Source organism: Citrus sinensis, chromosome 4, assembly GCF_022201045.2.
Source record: "Citrus sinensis cultivar Valencia sweet orange chromosome 4, DVS_A1.0, whole genome shotgun sequence".
NCBI classification, from domain to species: domain Eukaryota; kingdom Viridiplantae; phylum Streptophyta; class Magnoliopsida; order Sapindales; family Rutaceae; genus Citrus; species Citrus sinensis.
The window spans coordinates 19,150,470-19,164,537 of record NC_068559.1 but is presented as its reverse complement, the minus strand read 5'-3'; the positions used below and the strand labels follow the sequence as shown (position 1 = coordinate 19,164,537).

The following is a 14,068-nucleotide window of genomic DNA, read 5'->3' as shown; positions in this document are numbered from 1 at the left end:
GAGTTTCTCACTATCAAATGCTTGTCCGAGATATCACGCTCTAATCCTTATTCGTCATAAACCAGTCATATTTGCAAACTTTCTTTAAGATAGGATATGTCTCCAACAGGATACAATAAGGTAGCCCATGTGGAGAAATAAGCAATAGACAAGCCCATATGTCTCTTTAACTGATAAAGCCCCTTCAGCTTTTCAAGGGAAGTATCCTCGCTAAACGCTTCCTGTCATAACACTTGGAGGCTTGTAAGGGTCCTTCACTGTTGTAAAGAAAGTTGCATCCACGTAAGGAAAGGTTGAAGGGGTTGGCGGAGATTAAAGTAAAAAAGGTTAATGTGTAGGGCTATCTCAATTATGCTAAAACGGTCTGAGGTTTCGTCTTTCAAGGTACCATAAGTTCTACGGCAGTTGGAATATTATATTTGACACTGATATGTTCTAGGTCTCTAGAGGTGGCCGTACTATCTCTTAAGGAATAAGGTTTGTACGATTTTAGGGGAGCAGGAGAAGGTAATCTAAGGTTTCTAAGAGAGGTTTTGGTGGTTTATTTAATAAGTTATTTATAAAAAGCGACCTCCTATCTACTTTTAAAAACTGCTATCAAAATGGACAATCTTATTAAATAAGCAACTTATTAAAAATTACCAAACACTATTGTTGACCAAAAGGTTTTATAAACTTTAATTTTGATGAAAATAAACAATGTAGTAAGGGTAATATTGAAAAACACTTTATTAGTTTTTAAGGTAAAATATCATTTATGTGAGATCAAGCTCAAATGATTTAAGGACATTTTCATCAAGTCAAGACTCAGTCTAGCTTAGGTCATATCTTTCTTTGTAAGCTTGTTTGTCTACATTTATACATGACTAGCAAATCTAAACTCAAAAGTCTTTCATGAATTACATTCACCAAAATTCTTGAATCGTTTATTATATTATAGTTTGGTGAAAATGTTGCTTTGAAATTGCTTGAAGAAAAATACAAATTAAGCATTTTATCAAAATGATCATTTTCAAGTATATAGATTAGTTTGAAAAGTTTTGAAACTTATTTTAAAAGACTAAAAATATACAAGTATGGTTGAAATTCTAAAAAAGGACCTATTTATAAATTGTTATAACATTTTAGGTTAATTTATAATTTTAAAAAGTTTTGGGCCTAAAATATAAAACCTGAGCAATTACCCAGCGGCTATCCGCCTCAAAATTAGTAATCATCCATTGGCTTTTTGTTTCAAACATTTACCACTAATTTTTTACGGTGACCATTCTAGGCTTAATATTTCAAGGTTGTTTCAACAGTCATTTGTCAAATCAACAAGCGATTATCGGCTTTATTTTTATCGATGATCTGTTTGTGCACAAGTTATTTAATTTTAAGAGAGTAATGGCTATTTTTTTTGTTTAAATTTGTATAAACTCATTTTCTAAATGTTAGAATGTTGTTGAGAATAGAAATTTGTCCTATTCTCTCAACTATAAAATACTATTGAACTCTCACTTGCTTTCATTCATAATCATATACAAACATATGCTTAGATTTGCATATCTACTCTTGTAATTAGCTTATTGTTTGTAAAACTCATTTCTTTCAAATTGGGTGAGCATTGGGAAACACTTGGGTGAAGAATGTGTGGAATATACACCTTTGAGAATTTGTTAAGGTATATTGACACTTTGAAGTAAATTGTAATTTTCATATTCTCGATATATTAGACTTGTTTCAGCGGAATCCTCAAACTTGGATAGCTTGGAGGCGTGGATGTAGGTCAGTTGACAAACAAGTGAAAATTTGATGTGTTTGTTTATCTCATTCCTTAACTTTTAATTTACTTCTCATTCCTTAACTTTTAATTTACTTATTATTGTGGTTATTATTATTATTGTTTGGTGGTAATTGTTGGTATTGGATTAGGTTATTGTTATTGAAAAAAAAATTATAACCTAAGCCACCCCCTAGATTATTTAGCTAAAAATTTCAACTATTTTCATTAAAACTTATAAAATAAATTGTTTGTAACGTTTCAACCTCAATTCCATGTTGGCCTTAATAGGCTTTAGAATTTAAACCACATATGATATATAATCATGCTAACACAAATTGGGACATTTAAAGGCAATTAAAAAGAATACATTGTCATTTTCACAAGTCTATGATATGAAGGCCCAACCTAGTAAGAGAGTGGCCCTTTTGTTATTGGGCTGGGGCTTCATCACTTTCAAATTTTCATACTCTTCGTTGTTGATCCTCCGCCAGGACCGCCACCTTTACTTTTTCCGTTTTCCTAATTAGTATTTAAACAATATGATTTTAATTAGGGGTGGGCGCTGTTCGGTTCGGTTTTTTACTAAATTTTTCATAATCGTTCGATTATGATTATTTTAAAATCATAATCGCGATTAATCAAATTACCAAAATAATCAAATGCTCGATTAATTGAAATAATTTGATTCAATTCGGTTTGATTATTGCGATTATGAGCCTATTGGGCCTATTTTGGACTTTTTTAAATTTAAAACTTTTTTTAAATTGTTAATTCTTTTTTATTGTTTTTAAAACATATTTGCAAATGGGTGAACAACTATTAAACCTTTTATCTTTCTTAATATATTCTCGGTTCAGAAAAATGAAAGGCCTCTAGCCCTACTCAAAACTTGCACACCAATAATGCTTTGTTGGCATGTCAATGTTGTCAATTACACGATTTACACCAAATAAGACCACTAAAATTATCAAGTCAGCATATGCAAAATAAGACCAGAAGTTTCCAGGCTAAATTCGAACAATCTACTAATTTTAGTTGACCAAACAAGACACCAATGACCAATTCTTTTACGAACTAAGCTGCATAAATTTTTAGCAAGTGCTTTAGATGATTGGTGCAGCCAAAACTTCCAAGCAGGACCTCAACTAAGGTTCGACAGAAAGAAGGATGCCTCAATTTGTGCAAGATCCCTTTACCAAAACATACCTCAATTTGTGCAAGAAAGAAAGATGCACTGATTGACACTCAAGCAGTCAAGCTCAACAACAACAACACAATATTCACAAAATCTCTTCCAATAATGCTCCAAGATGATTCCTCTTCTCATCACATGGCTGCACGACTCGATTGGTTGTTTCGCGACATCAACTAATACCAGAAATTCACAGAACAGTTCAGCATAAAAAGGCACAGAAATTACCAGAAAGGCAGAAATTCAAAAACCCGATAACTGAGACCCAGAAAAGAGACTCACCGTAGAGTGGCTGCAGTTGGATTCACTTCACTAACAGATTTGAATCTGACCGTAAAGAAGCAAATCTAACGGTCGCGAATAACTTGATCGTTTTGGTTTGGACGATTATTTTGAGTTCAGTTCCAGTTCGAGCTTGCAGCGGTGGTGACGAGCTTGCAGCGGCGGCGACGAGCAGAGGGGACAGAAGAAGAGAGAAGTGTGGCTGAAGGTCACGACTCGAGCCTGTGGCTGAAGCCTGAAGGTCACAACTCACGAGTTCGATTTTTGCTTTTGGCTGAAGGTCACGACGAGTAGCGGCCAGCGGGAACCGAAGAAGTCACGACGAGCAGCGAGCCAGCGACCAGCCAGCGGGGGAATCGAAGAAGACAGAAGTCAGAACTCAGAAGTTTAGATTTAGATTTTGGCTTTTAGCTTTAGCTTTCAAAAATCAAAACAATCGGTTTATTTGAGATTTCGGTTCGGTTTTCGATTTTTTTTTTAAACCGAAAATCGAACCGATTGGTTTTACTATTTTTTTAATATTACTATTTCGGTTTTTTAAAAATAAAAAAACTGCATAAAAACCGAACCAAACCGATCGATTCGGTTCGATTTTTAATTAATCAGTTTTTTTTGCCCAACCCTAATTTTAATCAAATCACATTGTTTGAAGTATTGTGAAATCTTGAAAAACACACAAAAGATAACAAATTAATCTGAGTCATGTCACACATTCTAATCGCAAAACTGGTACCGGTTGTGAAAATAGCCAAATCGCTTTTATTTTTATGATGGAAATGGGATTTGGGTTTGGGATTGTTTTTGTATTCCGCCAAAAAAAAAATTATCATATGAGATTTAACTTTTCCTAACAATCATCAAGCTCTTCCTCCGGTCCCTTTTTTTTTTCTAATTTTTCATAATGTTATGAAAGGGGACAAGGGTACAATTTAAAAAAAGAAAAAAGAGATTTATATAGGATATGTAGGGGGTATATAAAGTAAAATAAAATCTTAATCTTAATCTTGATCATAAGTTTACTAAGATAATATTTATTTTTTTGACTGAAATTTGAATAAATCTGAATTCTGAATAGATTGAAATGTCTAAATCTAGATGACATAATTGGTTTTTTTTTTTTTTTGATCCGAATCTCTGAAAGTAAGTGTCAAGTTATTGTTTACCTTGAACCTAAAAAATCTAAAATTAAGTAATTGTCCATTTGAGTCCTTACATAATTTTCATGTTAAAGAAATAATTAACATCTTAAAGCATATAATAGTATTTTATTATAACATACAATATGTTCAAATGGATACAACTCTACTTTAATATTCTAAATTAGAATATGTTAATCAATTTTATTGTAGTTTTATGATGTTTTTATATGAAAAACATTCCTAAAATTTTATAAAGATAAATAATATTACTATGAAGAAAATAAAAAGATAAAAAGATAAAAATAAAAATAATCTCTTACTATACTATTACAAGTTAGAGATGAATAATTATGTTAATTCTTAAGTTTAATTTAGGTATAGATGAAAATAAATTAATTCGAAGAATAATATTTTGGAGAATATGTTGTAATGATGTTTTGTACTTAGATTTTTTAGATTAAATAAAAAAAGCTTAATTTAATTGCGTAACAATTTAATAACTGAAAATTTTCATTAAGTTGAAAAAATAAACAAATTAAATGACCTAACTAATTGAAATTAAATAATTAAATAATTAAATAATCAAATGAGAAAAAAAAAGGCACTTAAGTAAATATGTTTGTTTAAATAACAATACTCGGCATGTTAAAAATAGCCTCGCTCTCAAAATGATGCGACTGATTACTACACTAGAAGGGTATTTCAGACTTTTAAATATACAAACAAAACTTGAACTTTTACCCTGCAATCCAACTTAAAAAAATACATGAGTCAAGCGCGCCAACTCACCACTAGATAAATTAAGGACATTTTATTATATGCCCGCTCCCTTTAATTTACATAGTACTTGTCTGAAATAAAATCTTAATAAATTGATCTACTTGACCACTTGAGTGACAAATATTTACCGATCGGAAGCATAACGTCAGTAAATTTAAATAAATAGTTGGCAGAAAAAAAAAATGAAAGAAAAGAAAAGAAACAGCTTATAGAAGAACGTGATGAAATTGGACCGGCATCCCATATGTTTGCGTCGTCTAATACAATGTCTATTAGTAGCACTAGCCGTTAAAAAGGGCCGTCGTCGAGTTGGAGAAAATTACGATTCCAATCCAGATGGGCCAATCCCCAACGCCAATGGGCCACCCCACCACCAGCTCTGATTAAGTCTCTTCAACAAATGCAAGCCGTTACATTATGTTTTTCTTGATTGGAGTCCAGCAGTTTATTTGATGCCGTTTTTTATTGCCCGTTAGCCGTTATGGAATCCAGAAAGAGAGAACAAGGAGAATGGCAAAGAGGTAAATTTATTCGTGATTATTTATACTAGGACCAGCAGGGATGCGATGAACATTAGCCATGGGAGACGGGGCCCCTCTATTTATATATGTATAGTAACAAAATTAGGGAGAATGCTACCTCACAAAATAGAACCGTGGATTTCACTTGGATCCATTTTTTATTCACAGTGTAAGAGGGCTGAACCTTACAGCATTCTTACAGCATTTATAAGGTAACCACACCCCAAAATTAGATGCATATTTTTATGTGTAGTAAGAGAGAGAATTAATATTTTAATAAGGAAGTTTATCTTTCATATAAAGGGAAAAAAGATTACATTAATTAGGAATAAATATATTAAAAAAGCAAGCAAAGATGATTTGTTTTGTGAAATCTTGTTGAAGAATCAATTTAAAGGAATTGAGTTGTTGTATTTAGTCGTATAAGTAGTCATCAAATCTATTAAATCGTTATTATATGTTATTAAATCATAGAAATAAATTATGGCGTTACTTAATAAATAAATCAATAATTAATATGTTTATTTCTTAAAATTCAAATAAAGGTGAGTTATATATATGAGTAATAATACAGCCACAAACTCTTGTACAAACTTATTTTGTACAAACTGACGTGGCATTAATTCATTGGTTGAATGAGAATATAAATTAATAAAAACAAATTATGTAGGCCAAGTGATATTTAATTCAATCAATCTTATCATGCCACATCAATTTGTATAAAATAAATTTATACAAAAATTTGTAGTTATATCATTATTATATATATATATATATATATATATATATATATATATATATATATTTCAATATGATATATATATATATATATACCTATTTCCTTCTGGTATCAGAGCCAAGGGGAGGATAGTGTAAAGCAGTTTATAGTTCTGTGTTTAAAGACTTGTGTTTTATTTTGAAGTTTTGTTGTGTGGTGAATCCTTACTGGTAGTAAGTCCCGCCATAGGATAAGGACATCCGTTTAGGGCTGTAAAACCATACCTGTAGCCATTCTGACAAAACCATAGATAGACCATAGGCTTTTACTCATGGACCCTATGCACTGTAGATCATCATCCTTTTCTAGCTCTTCTTCCGGGAAGACTAGTGCTTCAAAGCATGTTGTGAGTTCAGAAGAATTCTTTATTGAGAACTTTGATAAAGCAATTGATTGTTGGGAACTTCCAAAAATTTCTAAAGAAAAGATTTACAAAACAAAAAAGCTTGATTTTTTAAAGAGTGATTATATTATAAAAACTGAAGAACGTGACATAACTCTTTCAAAACCATTTGAAACAATTCACTTGTTTTCTGAGCATTCTTTAAAGAAATTAAAAGAAAAGAATTTCAATTATGTTCACATCGGTCTTATTCAAGTCGGAATAAAATCCTTAACCAAAGAAGGCTTGGATACTTCTATCCTTGCTATCCTAAGAGATGGGCGATTCATCTCTTTTGATGATTCTTTGCTAAGTAGCATCGAATCCAGTCTGTGTAAAGGTCCAATTTCATTTGATTGTTATCCAAACATAACAATTTCACTTAAAGACAAAAATATTTTAAAAAGCATGATTTTACAAATCAAAACTCATAATTATAATATGATTGAGGGATCCATCCCAGTTGCCTTAATTTTTAAAATTTCGTATAAGGCAATGATCACTGCATTTAGTACACAACATAAATTCCAGTCAAAAAGAGATGAGACTCTTCTCTTGCAGACTGATTTATCTAGAGCCAACACTGTCATTCCAAAACCTATTCAATGGAAAGATGTCCATCTTCCAGAAGAATGGATTCTTGAAGGAGCCGCTCCACCAGCGATTCCAAAACAACTTGAGCCTAATACAGAGTTGCAAAATGTGACTCAATATTCCGATGGTAAAGTCAAACTGTCTTTCAGAAGATCTACCTCATCCAGATTTTCTGATAGAGCTTCGTGCTCAAGCATTCCTTCATTAGAAAGGAAATTTACAAAAGTACCCTCTGTTATAAATCTTCCTTTTCAAAGTCAACCTAGGTTTTCAACTTCTGATATACCTAGCACTTCTATACGATCTGTTGACTATGCCACTAGTGTTCCTCACCCTATCTACACTAGTAGTCAACATGAACAAAGACAGGAAGAGAAGGAACCTTCTCCTCCAGCTTCCCCCACATTTTCTGCTGTTACAGAAAATGTTATTAATGTCATTAAAAAGGAATTTGATTTAGATAAAGCATTGCTACATAAAGACTTTTATTCTAATTTAAACAAAGAAAAAAGACTTTGGTTTTTCGAACATTTTTTAAATCAAAGAAAAGAAATCCAACAAACTTATTATGAATTTGTGAATCTTCATCAAGTTCATATATTATTTTTTGATTGGTTTGAGATATATTCTTCTGATAACAACATCTCTTACCCCTTCAAAGAGTCAAACCCTATTACTATTAGGAAAAAGACCACTGAATGGAAACTCTCCGAAAGTAATAGAACTGTCGATTCTGAGCATCCACCCCTCCGGAGTGTAACCGTTGACCACGGCGAACCTCCTATAGAAATTAGAGCTTCACCTTACAAAATCCCCAAACCAAATGATACTGATAGTAATTTAAGTAGTATTATTCAACAGAATAATTTCTGTAATACTAACTTAAATACTATAGGAAAACAGTTGACTAGAATAGAAAACCAATTCCATCAGTCAACCATATCTGTTTCTCATAGTCAAAAGCCTATTCCTTCAAAATCAGATTCTGATAAAAAGCTTAAGGAACCTATTTTCAAACCTTTTCAGGTTTCGAAAACTAGCCAAAAGCTTGTCCATGAATCAAAATCGGATTTTGCAAAAGCCATCAGAGAACAACTAGATAGGATAGAAGCTGCTTCTTCCTCATCTAGCAAAGTTCAGATAGCCCTTGATACTCCTCAATCTAGCAAGATTGGAGTATTAGAAAAAGATGACCAAACTTCTATTGCCTCTTCTGACATAGAAGCCTTTATTGATGAACCAATTTCTAAAGCCAATAAAATCCATTGGGAACTTGCTATCCCTACTTCTAAATCTCCACCTGATTTAACTATAGACAACAGGCCTAGTGCATTAAATCAAGCTCGATATAATGCATCCTCTATCTATGAGTGGAATATAGATGGAATGTCTGAATACAACATTCTAGGAGTATTGCAGCAAATGACCATGGCAGCCAATGCCTATAAAACCCAATCAGGAACTTCTGACAAGGCCATTGCAGAAATCCTAATTGCGGGTTTTACTGGTCAACTTAAAGGATGGTGGGATCATCTTCTCACTAAATTGCAGCAATTAGACATCTTTAATGCCATCCAAACCGATGAGAATGGCGCTCCCATTCTTGACGAATTCAATAACCCAATACAGGATGCTGTTGCCACCCTGATATTGACCATTTCCCTTCACTTCATAGGTGACCCTTCTCACCTTAGGGACAAAAACGCCGAGTTACTACACAACTTAAGGTGTAGAAAACTCAGTGATTTCCAAGAGTACAAAACCACTTTCTTTACTAGACTCTTCCTTAGGGATGATGCTAATCATGTAACTTGGAAGGAAAAATTCCTTGCAGGTCTACCCACCCTATTGGGAGAAAAGGTTAGGATTTCAATCAAAACTCTTTATGACAATCGTATTCCTTATGACGAGCTCACTTATGGTGAACTAGTCAGTTTTGTCAATAAAGAAGGCTTAAAGATCTGTCAAGATTTGAAATTACAGAAACGTCTGAAGCAGGAGCTTAGGAGATCTAAGCAAGAATTAGGCAGTTTCTGTAAGCAATTCAACTATGACCCCTTTAAAGCTTCTACTTCCAAAGACTGTAATGGTAAGTGTTCTTCGAAACCCTACAAGAAACATTACAAGTCTAAAAGCCATAGGAAACCCTTTCATGATTTTAGGAAACTTCCTTATAAGAAACCTTCGAGGCCTTATAAGAAACCTTCGAGGCCTTATAAGAAACATAGTTTCTCTAAAAAGAAAGAGTTTAAAGCCAAACCTAAAACCCCATTCAATTTCAAAGATGCTACATGTTTTAAATGTGGCATGAAAGGTCATACTGCAAAGTTTTGCAGAATGAACAAAAGACTCCAAGAGCTTGACCTCAATGAGGACATCCTTTCCAAAATAGCCCCCCTCCTTATAGAGTCCTCAGACTCTGAGTCTTCCATGTCGGGAGATAATGACCCCCTCCAAGTTGATGAGTTATTTGATTCAGACACCTCTGCATCTAGCAGCAGCAGTTCTGATTCAGATTCCTATTTAAAGAAAATCAATGTTTTAACTAAAGACCAAGAAATTTTTCTTGAACTTGTAAAGCATATTTCTGATCCAAATCTTCAAAAAGAGTATCTTGATAAACTTTTGAAAACTATGGATTCCGACAAAGCCGGAACCTCTACTGAGATTTCTAAAGTCCCAATTATCAAAAAGAATTCTTATGATCTTACTCAGATTTTGGATAAAAAGAAAACAAAAAAGATGGTTCCTAATATCCAAGATCTTCAGAAAGAGATAAAAGAAATCAAATGTGAAATCAGAGATTTAAAAGAAAAACAAAAAAATGATTCTGAGACTATCCAACTTCTTTTACAAAAATAATTGCAGGATAATTCAGATAATGAATCTAATCCTGATGATGGTGATGAAATAAAAGTGGAAAACATTGAGTCTGTACCCAATGATTTCCTATTTGCTTTAAAACAAATCACCACCAGAAAGTATTTGATCAAAGTCACTTTAATCTTTTCTGATGATTTTGCAATGGATGCCATTGCCCTTTTTGATACTGGCGCCGATTTAAATTGCATCAGAGAAGAGATCGTCCCCAAAAGATTTCATGAAAAAACAAAAGAATGTCTTTCTGCCGCTAACAATTCAAAATTGAATGTTAGTTCCAAAGTTGAAGCCTCGATTTATAATAATAAAATTGAATTTAAAACCTCTTTTGTTCTTACAAATGATATACACCATGCTATCATTTTAGGAACCCCTTTTATAAATCTTATAACCCCGTATGCTGTCAATTATGATGGTATATATTTCAAAGCAAAATCCAAAGACCTTGTTTTCCCGTTTATTGAAAAACCCAAAACAAGGAATTTGAATATTGTCAAAGCTTGTTCTGTTTACCAAAACAAAATTAATGCCATTCTTAAGTCCAAACAGGATGATTTATTTTGCTTACAAAAAGATTTAAATTTCCAAAGAATTGAAAGTCAACTACAAAGTGATTTTATACAAAGAAAAATTCTTGATTTCAAAAGCCTTATTGAAAAAGAAATATGTGCTGATTTACCATCTGCTTTTTGGAAAAGGAAACAACATTTGGTTGATTTGCCTTATGAAAATTCTTTTGATGAAAAACAAATACCAACCAAAGCACGTCCAATCCAAATGAACATGGAGTTGGAACAACATTGTAAAGATGAGATTAATGATCTTGAAAATAAAGGACTTATTGTAAAATCCAGATCACCTTGGTCTTGTGCCGCTTTTTATGTCAACAAAAATTCTGAAATTGAAAGAGGCGTTCCTAGACTTGTGATAAATTACAAACCTTTGAATAAAGCTTTAAAATGGATTAGGTACCCAATACCTAATAAAAAAGATTTACTCCAAAAACTTTGCTCAGCTTTCATTTTTTCAAAATTTGATATGAAGTCTGGTTTTTGGCAAATACAAATCCATCCTAAAGATCGTTACAAAACAGCTTTTACTGTTCCCTTTGGACAATATGAATGGACAGTAATGCCCTTTGGTTTGAAAAATGCACCCTCGGAATTTTAAAGAATCATGAATGACATTTATAATCCCTACTCCGAGTTTTGTATAGTTTATATTGATGATGTGTTGATTTTTTCTCAAAGTATTGATCAACACTTCAAACATTTAAAGACTTTTCACCTTGTTACTAAAAAGGTTGGGTTAGCCCTTTCTAGTTCAAAAATTTCTTTATTTCAAACAAAAGTCCGGTTCCTAGGTCACCATATTTCCAAAGGAACCATCACTCCTATAGAAAGATCACTTTTATTTGCTGATAAATTCCCAGACAAGATCTTGGACAAAACACAATTACAAAGATTTCTTGGTAGTCTAAATTATGTTCTCGATTTTTGTCCTAATATCAATAGGATATCTAAACCTTTGCATGATAGGTTAAAAAAGAATCATGTTGCATGGTCAGAAGAACATACCAAAGTTGTTAGATTAATAAAGCAATCTGTAAAAAATATTCCTTGTTTATTTCTTGCAAATCCTGCATTACCTAAAATTGTTGAAACTGATGCTTCTGACATAGGTTATAGAGGTATATTAAAACAAAAGGAAAATGGTAAAGAACAGATAGTACAATATGTTTCTGCTCACTGGAATGATTGCCAGAGAAATTATTCTACTATCAAAAAAGAAATTCTTTCTATCGTTTTATGCATATCAAAATTCCAAAGTGATTTATTAAATCAAAAATTTTTACTTAGAATTGATTGCAAAGCTGCAAAACATGTTTTAGAAAAAGATGTTCAAAACATTGCATCAAAACAGATTTTTGCACGATGGCAAGCTATTTTAAGTGTTTTTGATTTTGATATTGAGTTTATTAAAGGTGATAAAAATTCTGTTCCTGATTTTCTAACCAGAGAATTTCTTCAAAACAGATAATGCCTCCAAAGAAGAATAAAGGCAAAGCAGTTCTCAAAGAAACTGGTTCCCAAGAACCTTCCAAAGAATCCCTTTCAACCCCTTCCAAAGAAAAATTACTTTCTTCAGCCATACCCATTAAATCTTGGATTGAAATGGTTGAAGAACATGGAGCCCATTACAAATCTGTCTCTTCTGATGACCAAGTAAAGCAATGGATGAGTTCCATTACAAAATCACCTGAGCTCATGCTCGCCCTTCAAAACCTTTCTCAAAGCCAAATTTCTCCTCAAAAAGAAATTGAAATTTCAAAGCCCTCTTCCCAAAATGTTGTTGTCTCTGCTGAAAGCTCATCTTCTCAAATTGTGCTTTCTCAGCCAACACCTTCAAAGAAAGCCTCCGATTGGTTTGATAAAACCCATTTTCAAAACATTCTTTCTCTAGAAGATGGATTTTACCATTCTGATCCTTTTCAAAGCATTTCAAAGTTTTTTCCTAAAGGCTGGTTTTTCAAACCATGGGATTTGACAAAACCCCAGTCTTATTATCAAAACATTTTGGAGATAACTGAATCAGTTAAATTCAAACATTTTTTTCTTGACAAAGCCCATCCAGAACCGGCTTATTCCACGGCCACAATCCTAAAAGTATTGAGCCCAAATCAGTGGGGTGACCTACTCCACAATTATAAAACCTTCCCTCTAAATTTTGAAACCAGTTTACCACATTGTCGGACTTTTTCCTACTGGGATTACCAACAAGCATGGTATAACACCTTTTTCATCCAAAACCCTAAAAATTCCCATTCTTGGTTATTTTTCTTCAACACAAAAATAACCGTTCAAAGCCTTCCAAATTGGTTTCAGCATTGGTGGAATCTCTTTGGCCCAATTCCACAAATCCTAACTCCTAACGCCACAAATTGCCTAAATACATTCAAAGCCCATTATTTACCTTCTGTCTCAGAAAAAAGATTTCCCCCCTTTCTTTGCTTTTGTGCAAACTTCTTCCTACCATGGGTCTGTTCGTGGAACCTCCGTTTCCAGACCCAAGATTCCCAAGTCATTCTTCAAAGAACCTTCAAAGTCAAATGGTGGTCAAAATTTGATGAACAGTCCAAATTGACTGTTAATATGATCAAAGATTGGCTCTCCTCTAAAAACCTCCTGCAACCAACCCTAGAAGCCTCTAGAGCCCAACAAACCTTCCTAACCCAAAAATCCAAAGCCCAGTCTCTTTTGGCGAGCGCCAAAGCAGAAGATGAATACTTCAAAGCCATGGAACAGCTTCTCGCCTCCCGGTCAAAGTCATCAGTGGCTGACACCTCTGAAGATGATGATGAAGATGAGCAAGTTGAAGACGAAGAGCCTTTCATTTCCCTTGGAGATGAAAACGAAGATGATTGTTTCGGCATTTTCTCTCCAGTAAAGCATTGTAAATAATTATTTGATTATTTACTTAAAAAAAAAAAAAAAAGTTTTGGGTGGTCCCCTGGACACAAGTGAGAGCGCACATGTCTCTTCACCCGTTTTGTATTTTCGTATTTGTACAAAAGAAGACTACTATTTAAAGCTACGATCCAATTGTTACTGTGCACTTAAAATCCCGCTACAGTGAACAGTGCAGATTTCCAGATGTTACTGTGCACTTAAAATCCCGCTACAGTGAACAGTTTAAAGATTTTGTATATAAACCGAGAGGAAGACTTAGACTCCTCAGGTTTTTCATTTCTCTTC

General features: G+C 33.2%; 1 long non-coding RNA gene across 1 annotated transcript; it reads right to left on the bottom strand.

Annotated features, from left to right (window-relative positions):
* Positions 1 to 2,704: 2,704 nt before the first annotated feature.
* On the bottom strand, positions 2,705 to 3,732 carry LOC112498833 (uncharacterized). The gene is made up of 2 exons (XR_003066241.2): positions 3,240 to 3,732; positions 2,705 to 3,133 (listed from the first exon to the last, which is right to left on the bottom strand). It is a non-coding gene; the product is annotated as an uncharacterized LOC112498833 (long non-coding RNA).
* Positions 3,733 to 14,068: the final 10,336 nt, after the last annotated feature.